Raw genomic sequence first — 15,951 nt, 5'->3', positions numbered from 1 at the left:
AAGGCCCCATCACACTAAACGATGTCCCAGCGATCCCACCAATGATCCGACATGATGGGATTGCTGGGACATTGTTAGACTGATCGCTGGGAGCTGTCACATAGACAGCCCCAGCGATCAGGACCAGCGACGCTGGTTGCTAATGTAAACGTCAGGTATCCAGGAGCCATACACGCTGGTTTCCAAGGTAAACATCGGGTATCTAGGAGCCGCACGACTCCTGGATACCAGACGTTTACCTTGGAAACCAGCGTGTACGCTGGTTTCCAAGGTACTGTAGAGGTCCGGGTGGCAGGCTGGGGCGGAGGGTAGCGTGCTGTGGTATTTAAGTGGTGTGGCTGGTGGACGGCGGAGGTGTGCTGTACTCACAGGAATGGGGGGGCGACCCGCTTCTTGATGTCGACAGGCACGAGACAGAGGCAGGAATTGTATTCAACAGGTTTGCTTTTATTGGCCCGCCCTCACGACGACCAGAACAAAACACGACAGATGTTTCACACTGTTATCCTCCTGCAGACAGGCCCGGGTACCTTCACTTGTACCCTTTCTCCGTCAGGCGTACTTTGTGGCTCTATCCGCCATGGCTGCCCGAGGCCAATCCACCACGGCGTTTCACCTTACAAAGTCCACTAATAATCCAGATCCTCACAGGCCGTCTCTGCCTGTGACCAATGTCCTATAGGGTCACCCCCCGTGACCGTTTCCACTGTCCAAAGTCTCTGAGGGGTCTCCTTTGTGTGACAGACTATCCTAACCTGTGAGCTCCCTGGCTGACTGAAGCTTCTGGAAGCTTACCTCAGTATTTATTCAGACAGACCAGGTAGCCCCACCCTCTGTCACCTGACAGTCACCTCTGCCCAATCAGAGTCACCTTGACCTCTGGCAGTTATGTAACACTCAATCGGCGCTCTCCAGTGACCACCGATGGGCAGACTGCCACATGACACCTGTTGTCAAACTCTCTGTCTCCTATCACAGCAGAACCGTACCCAGCTCAACCTCCCCACATTACATTAGCAACCAGCGTTGCTGATCACTGGTCTCTCGCTGTCACACACAGCGATGCGCGCTGGCCAGCGGGAGACCAGCGATCGAAAAAACGGCCCTGGCCGCTTGAGCACGATCAGTGATAACCAACAGAGGGGCCGGTCGCTGATCCCTGTCACACACAGCGATCTCGCTGGCGAGATCGCTGATGTGTCACAAAATCAGCGATGTCGCTAGCGAGATCGCTTAGTGTGACGGGGCCTTAAGGCCAGGTTCACATTACGTTTTAGCAGCTTGTTCAACTCATAGCGTTGACGGGCTGCTAACGGTATAGCATAACGCGATTCATCTGAGCTAGCGGTGACGGAGCCTCAGACGCTGCAGGCCGCGTCCGAGGCTCCGTCAGCAAATGATGGCACATGCGTCATGATGCGCCCGGCAATGGGGCTCAATGGCGGCGTTAACGGACTGCCTAAAACGCAGTGTGACCCCGGCCTAAGATGAACGTATGCTCGGTGGAGCCAAACACTTATACAGGTGCTTCTCACAAAATTAGAATATCACTGAAAAAAACGGTCATTGACACACTCCACAAGAAAAGTAAATTTTGCATTTCATTTTGAAATCGCGGTCCCAGCGTCTGGAGGAAGAGTGGAGAGGCCACAATCCAAGCTGCTGGAGGTCTAGTGTGAAGTCTCCACAATCAGTGATGGTTTGGGGAGCCATGTCATCTGCTGGTGTAGGTCCACTGTGTTTTATCAAGACCAAAGTCAGCGCAGCCGTCTACCAGGAAGTTTTAGAGCACTTCATGCTTCCCTCTGCTGACAAGATTTCTGGAGATGGAAATTTCATTCTCCAGCAGGACTTGGCCCCTGTCCACACGGCCAAAAGTACCAATACCTGGTGTACAAACAACAGTATCACTGTGCTTGATTGGCAGCAAACTCGCCTGACCTTAACCACATAGAGAATCTATGGAGTATTGTCAAGAGGAAGATGAGAGACACCAGACCCAACAATGCAGATGAGCTGAAGGCTGCTATCAAAGCAACCTGGGCTTCCATAACCCCTCAGCAGTGCCACAGGCTGATCGCCTCCATGCCACGCCGCATTGATGCAGTAATTGAAGCAAAAGGAGCCCTGACCAAGTAATGAGTGCATTTACTGAACATACATTTCAGTAGGCCAACATTTTGAATTGTATCTTTTTTCAAGCTGGTGTTATAAAGTATTCTAATTTACTGAGATAATGACTTTTGGGTTTTCATTGGCTGTAAGCCATAATCATCCACATTAACAGAAATAAACACTTGGAATACATCACTCTGTGTGTAATGACTCTGTATAATATAGGAGTTTCACTTTTTGTATTGAAGAACTGAAACAAATTAACTTTTTGATGATATTCTAATTTTGTGAGAAGCACCTGCATATGGGGGAGTTGGAAAATAAAGCTGCATGACAAACGTTCAAGCAACAGCTATATCATGTAAGGCCAGCTTAAAAATGGAGAGTAACTATGACAACAATGAAAAATTCATACAGAACCAATATAGAAAGATGCAACAAGCAAAACCTGCAATCAGATTGGACTCCAGTATCTTGTCTGGGATGACCATCATCTTCACATTTAATTACTGTAAAACAACAATGGAATGGGAATGTGCAATTAAGGAAATGCACGAGAAGAAAACACAAGTTCCTTTTATATTCAAAAACAAACAAAATGTTTGATTTTCGGTTGATCGGACAGGAAGTTCCTGTATATCATCCCGACTCCATACAGCAGTCTTTTGCCTGTGACCTCAAAAGAATGTAGCCCCACATCTCAGACCCTATTGTGTTCCGTCTGAGGCAGACGGCATGTTATCTTCAAAAGGACCACAAAGTTTGTTCTGATATTTCCTCTCTTGAAAGACTTGGGTTGCCCCAGTCAATGCCCCCAAACAATAGGACATTAGTCACGTTAGAGCCCTCTCCAGCTATTGTCCAATGAAATGTGTACCCCAGACTGTACATTTCCTTTATAAAGATAGATCGCTGGTCATTGTCCCATAGCTTTGTAAGGTCTACGGGGACTTGAAAAGACGGGAATAAATCAGGAGGAGACAATCCTAATTATGTAGAGTGACTCCTATCTTCCTTCCCTGTATTCAGAACATAATAAAGAGATTTATCGAATTGTCAGGTCTATGCTACACCCAGACTTGGACTGGCCCACAGGAGAACAGGAGAATCTTCCGGTGGGCCCCTGTGCAAGAGTTCTCATTTGAGAAGTACCTGGCACAATATACTGGAATCACTATGTACAGACAAAGGCGGCATCTTATTCATGTAACAATCTGCCCAGGTCATCTATTATAGTATGTGTATGTATGTATGTATGTATGTATGTATGTATGTATGTATGTATGTATGTCCGGGATAGGCATCCGCACCGTCGCAGCTACAGCCACAAAATTTGGCACAGTCACACGTCTGGACCCTGAGAGTGTCCTAGGCTATGTTATGAGGCAAAATTTTAACCCCGCGCGTTCCAATTCACCAAACAATTTTGCCTTTATCTACATAATGGGGAAAAAGTGTGTGTGCATCAAGCCCCGCCCCTCAATAAGATGTCATAATGGTTGCCATGGCGACGCTGATGTCATCATAGGTTGCCGCTCATTATGATGTCATAATGGCTCACTATGGGATGGAGGATGTGTGATGGGTATATGGGCACTGGACTATGGGATGGAGGATATGTATGACGGGTATATGGGCACGGGACTATGGGATGGCGGATATGTATGATGGGTATATGGGCACGGGACTATGGGATGGAGGATATGTATGACGGGTATATGGGCATGGGACTATGAGATGAAGGATGTGTGATGAGTATATGGGCACTCGACTATGGGATGGTGAATATGTATGATGGGTATATGAGCATGGGACTATGAGATGAAGGATGTGTGATGGGTATATGGGCACGGGCCTATGGGATGGTGGATATGTATGATGGGTATATGGGCACGGGACTATGGGATGGAGGATATATATGATGGGTATATGGGCATGGGACTATGAGATGAAGGATGTGTGATGGGTGTATGGGCACTCGACTATGGGATGGAGAATATGTATGATGGGTATATGGGCATGGGACTATGGGATGGAGGATGTGTGATGGGTATATGGGCACTCGACTATGGGATGGAGGATAGGAATGTTGGGTATATACAGATCTATGTTAGGGAGCATTTAGATTGGCTGATTGTCCTAGGACTGACTGTTTCCTGATAATCAACCGGTCTAAACAGATTGCAGACGAACGATTGAAAGTCTTGTTTGGCAGATGAAATTATTTTTATGTAAACAGTACATGTGTTGCCAAGAACATTGGTATTCTATGCACAGAATGATTGTTTAATAATCATTCTATGCTTTATGTTAGAGCTGTCGGCCATTCTAAACAGGCTATTAAGAGACCGCCGATCAGCTTCTACATAGCCAACCGGTGGTTGTTCAATGCCGTAGTTGGACCAGTGTAAATGCAGACTTGCATCACTTTCAGCTTCTAAGCGGCAGGTAATGTAGCGCCAACTTATGAATCATATTGGCTCCTCTGTGACATTGGTTCATTGTTTGTAGCCAGGTCAAAAAAATGCTGCATCCAGCTGTAGAACCAGTTTGGCACAACAAGTGATGTACCAGATGACGCCAAAAGAACGAAAAAAACAGCGGCATATATCAAAAGAAGAAAAACCAAGAGAGTTCTTGGAGAAGCGTCACAGGCTGCGAGTTTGGCATGCACTAACTTTTTGCCTCTAGAGGCAAAACTCTCATTGGAGGGATTCACACCACTATAACAGGGGGTCCATAGATTTCTATTGCCCCATACTATACCTCTGATTTTGTACAGAGGCACGTTGGTCTTTTTAAATAACAAAGGTAAAGCCTATTCATGCCATGTTACGGAGATGGTCTCCCCCAAAGACAACGTAGACTCACAGGGATGCACATAGAGTGTCTACACTTGAATTATTCAATAAATGTTTGTTAATTTGCATAATTATGTGCAGGTAATTTCTAATAAAAAGAACGGTTACCGTATAATAGGAAGTAGAATTGTGAGAGTCATCTATAGACATTCGGAGAGTGGGAGTTGGCTGGCGCTCTCTTTTGCGTGTTGATTACACGGTGGCCTACAGTTGTTCCTCTGCTCGCTATATTATGATGGTGGATTTTTGAGGACCCTGGATTGTTTGATAGCCTGTTTACAAACAGGATGTCAAACCGAAGAACTTGTCAGAGTTACAAGGAAGCAAATTAGCTCAGCAAACAAACGAGATTAGGTACAAAGCAGCTGTTAATGTATTGCAGACACCTGAACCAGTATCAGAAGGAAAGCCGGGGTAGACTCTAAACAAGTCAGGATTTGTATTCTGCATGCATTGTGTGGCCATGTGTATGCAAACAGCAAGACAAAAGACCATCATGCTGTGCAAACTCGATGGTGGTAATCACATCTGGAGGAGATTTAGTTTCTAAGGTACATGACGATTTGGCAAGTGGTAAAATATATTTAGGCAGGAAGGCATCAGGGTGCCTCCTAATCATGCCCTGTAAACACGCTGTCAATCATCTGTCGAAAAAGCCAAATTCTCGCGAGTTGAATTAAATGATTTTTAAGCTCGCTTAAAAATTACATTTCTCGGCAGCACGTCATGGGGTGTAATCGGCAACATGTGCTGTCGAGAACAATGACAGTCTATACCTTCTGATTCTGAACATACAGGTCTCTCGCTGTTATGAAACTACATGTCCCAGCATGCTCTCATGGTCCTCATATATTAGGGCACGGTAAGAATTGTAGATGGCGACAGCTGGAGATCCACCAGTTGAAGATGATTTTCATAAAGACTGGTACATGAAACCTACAGATCTCCAGCCGTTCTACAATTCCGATTTCATCTTGCTGGGATTGTAGTTTCACAAGAGTAAAGGCCCCGTTACACAAAATGATATTGTGAACAATATCGTTGCAATGTCACCAGTTTGGTGACGTTGCAGCGATGTGGAAACAACATCGTAGCGTGTGACAGCGAGAGACCAACGATCAGCAACGTTGGGAGCTGGTATCCAGGGTAAACAGCGGGTAACTAAGAACCTTGCAGCTCTTAGTTTCCCGCTGTTTACCCTGGATATCAGCTTGCTGGTCCTGATTGCTGGTGAGTCTGTCTATGTGACAGCTCACCAGCGATCAACTAACTATGTCCCAGCGATTCCATCCACGTCGGATCGTTGGTGGGATCGCTGGGACGCTGAAGCGTGTAGACGAAGATCTGTAAATGGAGGCAATGATCAGAGTAAAGACATCTGGTGCTGCTGTCACCTGGGATGCTCAGCAGATGTAACATTGGGATAATGGCCGCCTTATTTGCCCTTTCTCAGGTTTATCCTGTCTTCTCATTTCGTAAGGTTTTTACTTTGTGCATTAATAGTCACTGGCTTCTAGATTGATTAGTAAATTATAGATAATAATTGTCTGAACTGAGAAATGGAAACCTGAACAAGGATGCTTCACAGAGACCGGTGAATGTTTTTTTTTGCTTATCAAGAATAAAGAAAGTCAAACTTCCACGTGTGATATGTTATCTCTCCTCACTGGAAATGTTTAGTTTTCTTAAAAGTATTTTTCATTGGCGGTAAAACTAGAGGCTCCATGCACATTAGATAAAAGTTGTCTGAGCCCACCGATTCCTGGTCGATCATCTAATGTGTATGGGGGCCTTCCGACTCTCACGACTAAGTTATGTCTGGATGATTCTGGCAGCGCCTCTCACACTGAAAACACACGAGCAATCGGCCAACCGTTCCTGTGTATGGTGGAAGTCATGAAGGATGAAATTGGTCTCATGGGTTCCCAAAAAGGAGAGTAAGGGTTCGTTTACATGGACTAACCGGCGGCACAATACAATTGCCGACAGCACAACTTTTACCAATCGGACGTAGTTTGAAAGCCTGTTTACACAGGCATACCAAAGCAAACGATGCACATAGGCTGCCATAGTTTTCGGTGGCGCAAGTCCTGTTTACACAGGACAATGCACCGCCAAGAACTATTTTTTTTTAAGCTCCATAAAAGATTATTTCACCCACTGAACGAGCGTTTTGTTAGTTCATCGGGTGATCGTCAGTCTGTTTGCACAGCAAGATAATCATGAAAATAGCGTTTTTAACAATGCTCATTCACGATTATGATGCAGTATAAATGCGAATTAAGCCATTACATGATTGCAGAATATCTTTCTCAACTAGCCGTAATCTGTTATTGTTTGTAGGATTATATAGCTAAAAGCTGACTGCAACAGGAGTTTAAGGGTTTAAGGGGGTGTCTGAGATTGGGAATAAAGGGATTGTTCCTTGCCCGTGAAACTGCACCACTAGACACTTAATGGCTGTTCCTGGTATTGTAGCTTATGGTATTTTTCAACTGAATGAAGCTGAAGTGCCGTTTTTGGAAAGAAAAAATGTGTTTTTATCTAAAGAACAATATTCCCTTTTTTTTTGGTAATTTATTGCAAAATTATTGGTCAGACATTCCTCCACTCTTTCACTACTAGGTTGCGATATTGTGGCAGGTATTTTAGTGCCCGATTCATAGGTCATAATGATTTTGAAGAAAGCGTATACTTTGGGTTGTCAGGTCACGTTAAATTGTTCTCTCATAGTATTGATTAGCGTTCTATTGAATTTCCGCGCACCGACCACCCACAGACCGCTAATTACCACACTCAGCTGGAGAGCACACTCCACTGAAAGTCAAGTTTGATTTGGCTTCCTAAAAGAAAGACGAGCTCCACTTAGAGCCCCTCGTATTGTGCTGTGAATACAAGAGCCAGTGACCTGGATAACATTAACCACGGATTCACTGTCTCGGTCCAGGTGCCATACAATAGTGCGGTTCTTTGCTTTGTACTTTATGCTCCACCAGCTGTCAAGATGGCAAAATAGTTCTTGCTTCATCTGTGGAGGTCAAAAGCTCAGCCATATCCCGAGAAAAGGGGTCAGTAAAAAAAATATGAAGGTCATCTGTGACTTCACAAGCAAACGATGGTGCACAGTTTTATTGAGTGCAGTCACTGCGCAAAATGAATGTCGGTATGTGAACCATTCGGAAAAAAAATGAGACTGGGCCTGGTCTAATGATCATGGAAGATTATTAACGTAGTGATCAAAAATTAACGTTGCACAAGAAGAAAAGAAAACCGCTGGTAATAAAAGTATAGAAATGCTCAAAACATACTGATAGGTCTGTTTAAAAAAAGAAAAAACTAAAATAAATAGTTTGAGCAGACCCTTGATTATTCCTCTTTGAAGGGGGATCTAAGCACTGGGATACTTTCGAGAGGAGCAGCCACCTTCCCTGACCATCTATGTTTCAGTGAATGCATGAACTGTCCAAAAATTATCAATTCTGGAATATGGTTTGTTCTGGAGCTTGTTGTTCTTCAAGGAAATGGATAAATAAATCAAAAACTGGATGTTGCCTTTGCCCTTATCAAACAAGTTAGTCCCTAACACAGTTTAACCAGTGTTGACAGTGTCAGACCATGGAAGGACACAACTCATCCACAAGGCGAATAGTAGCACCCATTCATTTTGTTCGTATATTTCCAGGAGAAATAACATAAAAACAACTCAGTGACAAGTTTTAAAAAACAAGGAACAAAAAGAACCGGTCAGCTTTCCTGACATGTCAATTTTAGTAAATACATGTAGTCATCATTGAATCTGGAACTCCTCATTCTCCAGTTCCTCAATTATTCCTCCTAGAAATTTATGAATAAATTAATAACTAGGTATTACAAGTGGGGACATGTCTTGACAGTCTGACATTGTTGATTCAATCCTGCAAGTGTCCAGGCACACCCCTCTTAGGGAAGAGTTGGACGGCCATATAACTCAGATTAGCATCGCAACGCAATGTTTGGACTGTCCATCGGCTCTCCCTACCCAAGCATGACCACTGCAGAGAAATACACGCTTGGGTAGGGAGTGCTGATGGCCAGTCCGAACATCATGTTGCTATCCTCATCCGAATTATACAAGCTGTTTGACTCTTCCCTTACAAAAAGAATGGTAACTCCCTGTAGTCAATTTAATTGTAAATTTATAGGAGGAAAAACAGAGCAACGGAAGAACACGGAGTTATAAGAAAGGATGATCCACAATTGATATCTCAGGAGGACTGCAAGTAATTACTAAAACAGACATGTCAGGAGAGGTGACAGACGCTTAAAAATATTGTAGGCTCCTACAGATCTAACGCAGTTATTATATTGCATATATCACGTTGCAGGACTACAGTGTACCTTTATGGACACGTGAGCTGTCTCTGACTTCAAATACACTTCTTGCTACCAATGGATCACAGTCTTCTGACTACACAGAGGCCCAGAACATTTGCTGATGACTTAAATACATCTTCTGCAGGCTACCGCTGAGTCCCAGAAGTAAGAGTGCGGGCTTTGAAGTGGGTTTAGATGGTTTGTGAGTCAGTGTCTGTACGCAGAAGAAAGTCTTTATGCTTCTCGCCTGGGGCCAAAGTCAAAGTCTGAGTTTTGAGGGACAGTGATTAACTATGTAGAAATTTATATATGAGGATGATGGTACAAGATATGGTAAACATGATGCATCCTTGGGAGAATTGACTGCAAAGTTTGGATTTTATGAACAATGTTTGCTCTCTAGAATGAACATCTACTCTAAAACATGAGTTCATAAATATGCTTAAAAAATAGTTATATCTCTATGCTGTCCTGAGTCTGCTGCTCTTTTCCATTTTGTGCTACATTGCTCCATTGCAGAGATATTTACATTTGTTTTTCTGCAGTGCAGGATGTGAAATTTCTGCTTGCCTATCAAGCAAGGATTTCTTCAGAGTCTTCTGTGGGCTGTGCACTTTCACCACTCCCTACCAGACGCTGCCAGTCATAGCGGGGCAGATCCTTTGACTGCTATATCAGCTGGTGAGCTGATATTGGCAAAGTTTTGGAGGGAGAAATGGAAACGCCCAGTTTAACTACCAGAAGAGATTTCACATACTGTGCTCCAAAAGCAACAAATGTCAATATCTCTGCAATGGAACGACGTAGCATAAAACGGAAAAGAGGAACAAAATCGGGGGAGGGCAGGGATTTTTACAAGGTACTTGACTCCATTTTTTTTTAGCAAGTGACACATCTTTACTGACTATTATCACATCTACAGCTTCAAGTCTCTTCTCTTTTTTTTTTTACATTTCTATGGATAGTGCCTTGTTATCGGGGTGTATTATTATGGTTGTTATTTTAAACCCCCCTCTCTCTTTATGTCCATTACGTAGAGCACACTATACAGAAGGAAATTACCTTTGATACCAACCAGTGAATTATTGAACACACAACCCTTGAGTATTCAAATATAACCCTTTCCAACAGGGATTGTGTGAGTTTTAAAGGCTCTGTTTACCACTCTCGTACATGAGCCTTGCCTGGTATTGAAGCTCAGCCCCAGAACCAGCACCACTTTTATCCACTGGTTGTAAGTGGTACTGCAGCTTCACTTGAATAGGGCTAAGCTGCAATCCCAGACACATTTTGTGCACAAGAGTGGCGCTGTTTCAGGAAAAAAGCCGACATGTTTTACTAACTTCATACAATCCCCTTGTACACAGCTAGTACCCTACAGCTGGCACCTACAGAATTCCCATGGACGAAAGTGTGACCTGACCCTTTACATTCATGCATATTGTATCCATATAGGGTTTTTCCTAATTCTCAAGAACATTTGACTGCAATTTGAACTTCCTTCTGCCAGAAAACATACATTACCCATAATTTATGACAAAACTATTACCCCCCCAAATCACGCGGGGGGGGGGGGGGGGGTCAAAAAAATCAAACATAGCATTATTATTCACAGATGTTACATCTTGCCAACCTATTAATCTGAACGTATCCTACAAGATATCAAATGCATTCAGCCATCGGAAAGGTAAGTCAACATTTTCTATGGCTTCCTGCCAAAGGACCTAACATTATTAGTCTGCTACTGGCAAAACTGGCCCTGAATCCACAGAATCCTAAGAGTGGAGGCTCATAACTTGTTAGAAATCCAAAACCACAGCGAACGGCAAGAACGTGACATAACATCAAAGCAGGGAGTTATGAAACCCGCTCTTGTTAAGTATACATCTATAAATCACGCTGTAGTTATGTAGCCACCTACATAATGTAGATGCACCTGAACTTATCGATAGGACATCACCAGTTAGTCCTCAAAGATCAGATGGACAGCAAACTTTTGAATCAACAGTTGGAGTTGTATAAAGCAAAGTAAACATTCATGGAACCAAGATTTATATGACTGAGATGAGGGTGACATGAAAAGTCTTTCTTACATCTTCACATTGGTACATGGTGATCATAAAACTGGTGCAATATCATGGTGGAAACATATTCACCCAAAAACTTTAAAAGAAGCTAAAAAGAAATAAACCAGAAAATGAAAATATTACATCCCCATTGTCTTCAATTATATTTTATATCACAATTAAAATCTGAGAAATATATAAAGAAATGATCTGTGTCTAAGCAAATAAGCTATGCACCTCGTCCTCCTCCACCTTTCTATCCTGCAAACAAAAGCTGAACACACACATTAGATAGCTATCGCCCTGAATAATCAAACAGCTGACAGCTATTCTTTCCGATTCCCCCATGAAAAACTCTGAAGAGAGACCCTCTGCCGGAATCATGTAGCAGCGGCTTACACCTTTTCCCACCGCATGAAAGGATCAGGTGGTTGAATTCCAACCACCCAATCTTTAAGTCTCCTTACGCAATCTGTCAGGAGACAGTCACTAAGACCCCATACACATTAGATGGTCAGCCGATCCTGCTGAAATTGGTTAGACCAACTTTTATCGAATATGTATGGGGGCTTTCACAAACAGTGAGGACAAGGGTATTTCTGGTTTCACTTCTAGACTAAGTTCTCATCAAGGTCAAATGAAGCAAATATATTGTACAACCTATGTAGGAGATAGAAGGTGCGGAACAAAGAAGTTGTCTCTGCTCAGGTTAAACCCAACCCCATTTCATATGACTGATGTTAACATGCCCGGGGCTCAGAAAAATGTGGCTGTGTTTTATATAGATGTTGAGAAAGTGGAAGAACAAAAAATATTGTGCCCTCTGCTATGTTTTCTATCGGACTATGATTCCAGTATTTTCAGAACCGCGCATCATTTAGGTGACTCCAAATATGTTCTCTATGTACACACGCCTTCTAGAATACATGAACAATTAAAATTCCTCTATATCGTTCTTGTCTGACAGTCACACTGAAGAAAGGCAATTGCCCTAAGGCATGAGGAGGTTAGGGTGTGTAGGTATATTATCTTCTAGATCTGGAGCCACTGCATGGGAACGGTGCCCTCAGAATCAGTTCCACAATTTACACCCTAGTTTTCAAATAATTCTATAGAGATTTATGGGGTTGAAAAGAGATAGTTTGGTATAGTAAGAGCTGCACAATTCTTACATGCCACTGTAAATTACCTATATCTTTTCCAATCACCTACCACATCACATTACCTAACACATCCTAGAGGTGTTAAATACATACATAACCTGTCTGTGTGGGTGTTTCTGTGCGACTATGCTTAAGCCCCCGTTACACACTGCGATATCGCTAGCAATATCGCTGTAAAGTCACCGATTTTGTGACGTTGCAGCGATATTGCTAGCGATATCGCTGCATGTGATACCTCCGACCGGCTCCCCCGCTGGTTATCGCTGATCGCGCGAGAAGCTCCTGGACCATTCTTCGTCGGCCACTTCCTGCGGCGCTTCCTGCTGTGACGAAGAGCGAGGCGTGGAGCCGGGTGGGAGGACGCAGGATCGCCGCGTCTGACAGGTAAGTAGCGATCCTCGTCCCCAGCGATGTCGCTGGTGAGATCTGCCTGTTTGGCAGCTCACTAGCGACCACCTAGCTATGTACCAGCGATCCTGACCACGTCATATCGCTAGTCGGGATCGCTGGTGCATCGCTAGGTGTAACGGTACCCTTAGAATCGATGCCTTTGAAACCTGGTATTGGAGAAGATTGTTATCAATACCATGGTAGACAAGAAGAACAAATCAATTTTGGAACAAATCAAGCCAGTCATGGCAACTGAACCAAGGATCACAAAGCTACAACTTGCCTACTTTGGACACTATGATATGAAGAGAGCAATCACTAGAGAAGGACATCATGGTCAGAAGAATAAAAGAACAAGGCAAAGAGGAAGACCAGCAACCCGATGGCATGATACTAAAAAGGTAACGGTGGAGAAGACCATGGTGAGCCTACCTAGGCTTACACAAGATCGATCTACAGATCGTTAATCCACCAGTGAAGACGACCCTGGTGGACATATCTAGGCTTACACAAGATCGAACTACAGATCGTTCATCCACCAATGGAGAAGACCCTGGTGGACCTGTCTAGGCTTGCACAACATCTATCTTCTATAGATCATTCATCCATCAAGTCGTCATGGCTCAAGATCGAGTTTAAGGCTGTAGGAAAAAAAAATGCTTATTCATCGCCCACTATGGAATTAGGAACATATCAAACTTATTGAATAATCAAAGGAATATAAACATAATTTTGTGTACATGTATTCCCTTAAAAAACTAAACCTTTATTGATAATTTAGATTAAAAAACACCTATTCCCGTGAAAAAAATGGAACAAAATCCACAAAAATTAGAAGACCAAAAAAAGCCCTACAAAAGGACTACAATAACCTATCTGCACACCTTCCTTACCGTGGAGGTTGGCACCCTAAAAGATACGATTATTTGGCACCCCCACTCAACGTCGACTCACCCTATCTCCCCTATCTCACCCTAGATGAAAAGGTGGGAAAACAATATTCAAATAGGAAGGGGATGAAGGAAGGGAAATAAAGGAAAAATGCAGAAAAAAACCTTTTGTATAGGAAAAGATAATATTTCATACTACTATACATATTAAAGGGCTAGTATGGAAAAAATACTAAGCAATATATACTACCCCAAATAAAGACCACTTTACAAAAAAATTAGAAAATGTGATCAAAAAGAAGTACTAAATGTATATATCCACAATTAATGATAGACATAACCCCATGCAGTAATAAACATGCATCTTAAGTGGTGCTGTTAGTAAATAACCTTATTTTGGACATAAAAGTCCAGTAGATGAAAACATATATAACATGCACCACATGGTGGTTACTTATCAAAGGAAGAGGCGACTTCCTATGATAAGTAACCACCATGTTAAATTATCAATAAAGGTTTAGTTTTTTAAGGGAATACATGTACACCACTATGGAATTAGGACTGGATTTAGCAGCAAACACACTTACACCCACATAAATCTACATTGTGCTGTTACATTGACAATGTCATCTCCACAATGTAACCTATAACTGGCACAATGGCCCTTGCCAGTTACAGATTATTTCAGTCTACATGTTTAAAGCCTACTAAAGTTTGCAAATTGAGGATATGTTCCCATCATGTCCATTTGATATACGGTATGTACCAGGGATGCCATACAGTGGCCTCATCCAATACCCACTGCCTCCCAATGATAACAGAAAAAAGTGTACAGAATGGTATACTTCATTTTACTATGTACCATTATGTGGAACAGCGTATAGTGACATATACCAATCCGACAAAGGCCAAAAAGACACTCTTTTGACCTCCATTAGGTTAGCAGAAACCTATGAATATGCTCAGAGCTTTTCCTATCTTCTGCAAAGATTACAATCATGATCTGAACAGACCTAAGGGTACAAAGACACCTTTGGGTTGCCCTGTAAAATTGCATGAGCGAGAACATCGAAAAAAGTATGATAAAAGACTATGCAACAATATAGCACCTTTGTTGCAATGACTTTCTAATCTATGTTACCCTGTGTCCTGAGTGTTAGGCTGGGGTCAAACTTGCGAGAAAATCGCATGAGTCTTGTGTCTCAATACCCGGCACTGCCGCCAGCACTTGGGACCGGAGCGCTCAGCTGCATAGAAATACACGCAGCCGCACACTCCGGTCCGAGTGCCGGCGGCAGTGCCGGGTATTGAGACCCGAGACTCGTGCGAGTTTCTCGCAAGTGTGACCCAGGTCTTAATGTCATTATTCACAGGCTAGCCAAACAGTATATAAAATAATTAATGAAATAAATATAAATTTATAAGAAATAGATCAAAATAAATATATAAATAGCTAAAAAGAAAACTAAAGATCAGCCTAATTTAGCCAGTGTAGCAAGACAGACCGTAGGATTTCCCACTGGTGTTTTTACACAGCAGCAGGAACTCCGCGCCCCAGACACGATTATTATTTACACAGCACCAGCAAAATTTATTTCAACATGTAAAAAAAAAAAGATTACATAACACAAGTATATCATACACACATTAAAGGAGCCGGCTCTTTTGTCGGCGCAGGAGCTCACATTAACTACTGGCATCAAAAATCGGTGTCACAAAGTCAACAGAAAATGCCTTCCGGCATGTTTTAAGACCAATGATTTCTGGCTGGCATGCTGGTATTTGTAGTTTGTAGATGGACAGCCAGTACATACTATGCTCTGCTGGTTTCAGAGCCGCTCTGATCATCCGTAACCAGTAAGTAATTAGCAGAAAGTTATTTGAACTCCTATGTGAAATTAGGTCAGTCTTAATCAATTTGCCAAAGGACTCTGACCCCAGTCTCGGCCATGTGGAGAAAGGACAGGTCGTGTTTACCTGACGCAGTCTACCAGAATAATGGAGAGTACAAGTCAAACATTATGCACACAACTGTTATAAAAATGGAGGTGGTCCAGGGGCTGAGACTGCCAACAATCAGTAAAAAAGAAGACCTGCTCAGCCCAGTGCTACT

The 15,951-nt window shown here is 42.9% G+C and overlaps 1 protein-coding gene across 3 annotated transcripts in view; it reads right to left on the bottom strand.

Moving 5' to 3' along the window:
* Positions 1 to 15,951, bottom strand: part of ARHGEF3 (Rho guanine nucleotide exchange factor 3) — a 308,141-nt gene that overhangs the window by 30,045 nt on the left and 262,145 nt on the right. The window lies entirely within an intron of this gene.

Source organism: Dendrobates tinctorius, unplaced genomic scaffold (genome assembly GCF_039654945.1).
Source record: "Dendrobates tinctorius isolate UK_male_01 unplaced genomic scaffold, ASM3965494v1 ptg000038l, whole genome shotgun sequence".
NCBI lineage: Eukaryota > Metazoa > Chordata > Amphibia > Anura > Dendrobatidae > Dendrobates > Dendrobates tinctorius.
The sequence above is the reverse complement of the archived record's forward strand: the minus strand, read 5'-3'. Positions and strand labels throughout refer to the sequence as shown.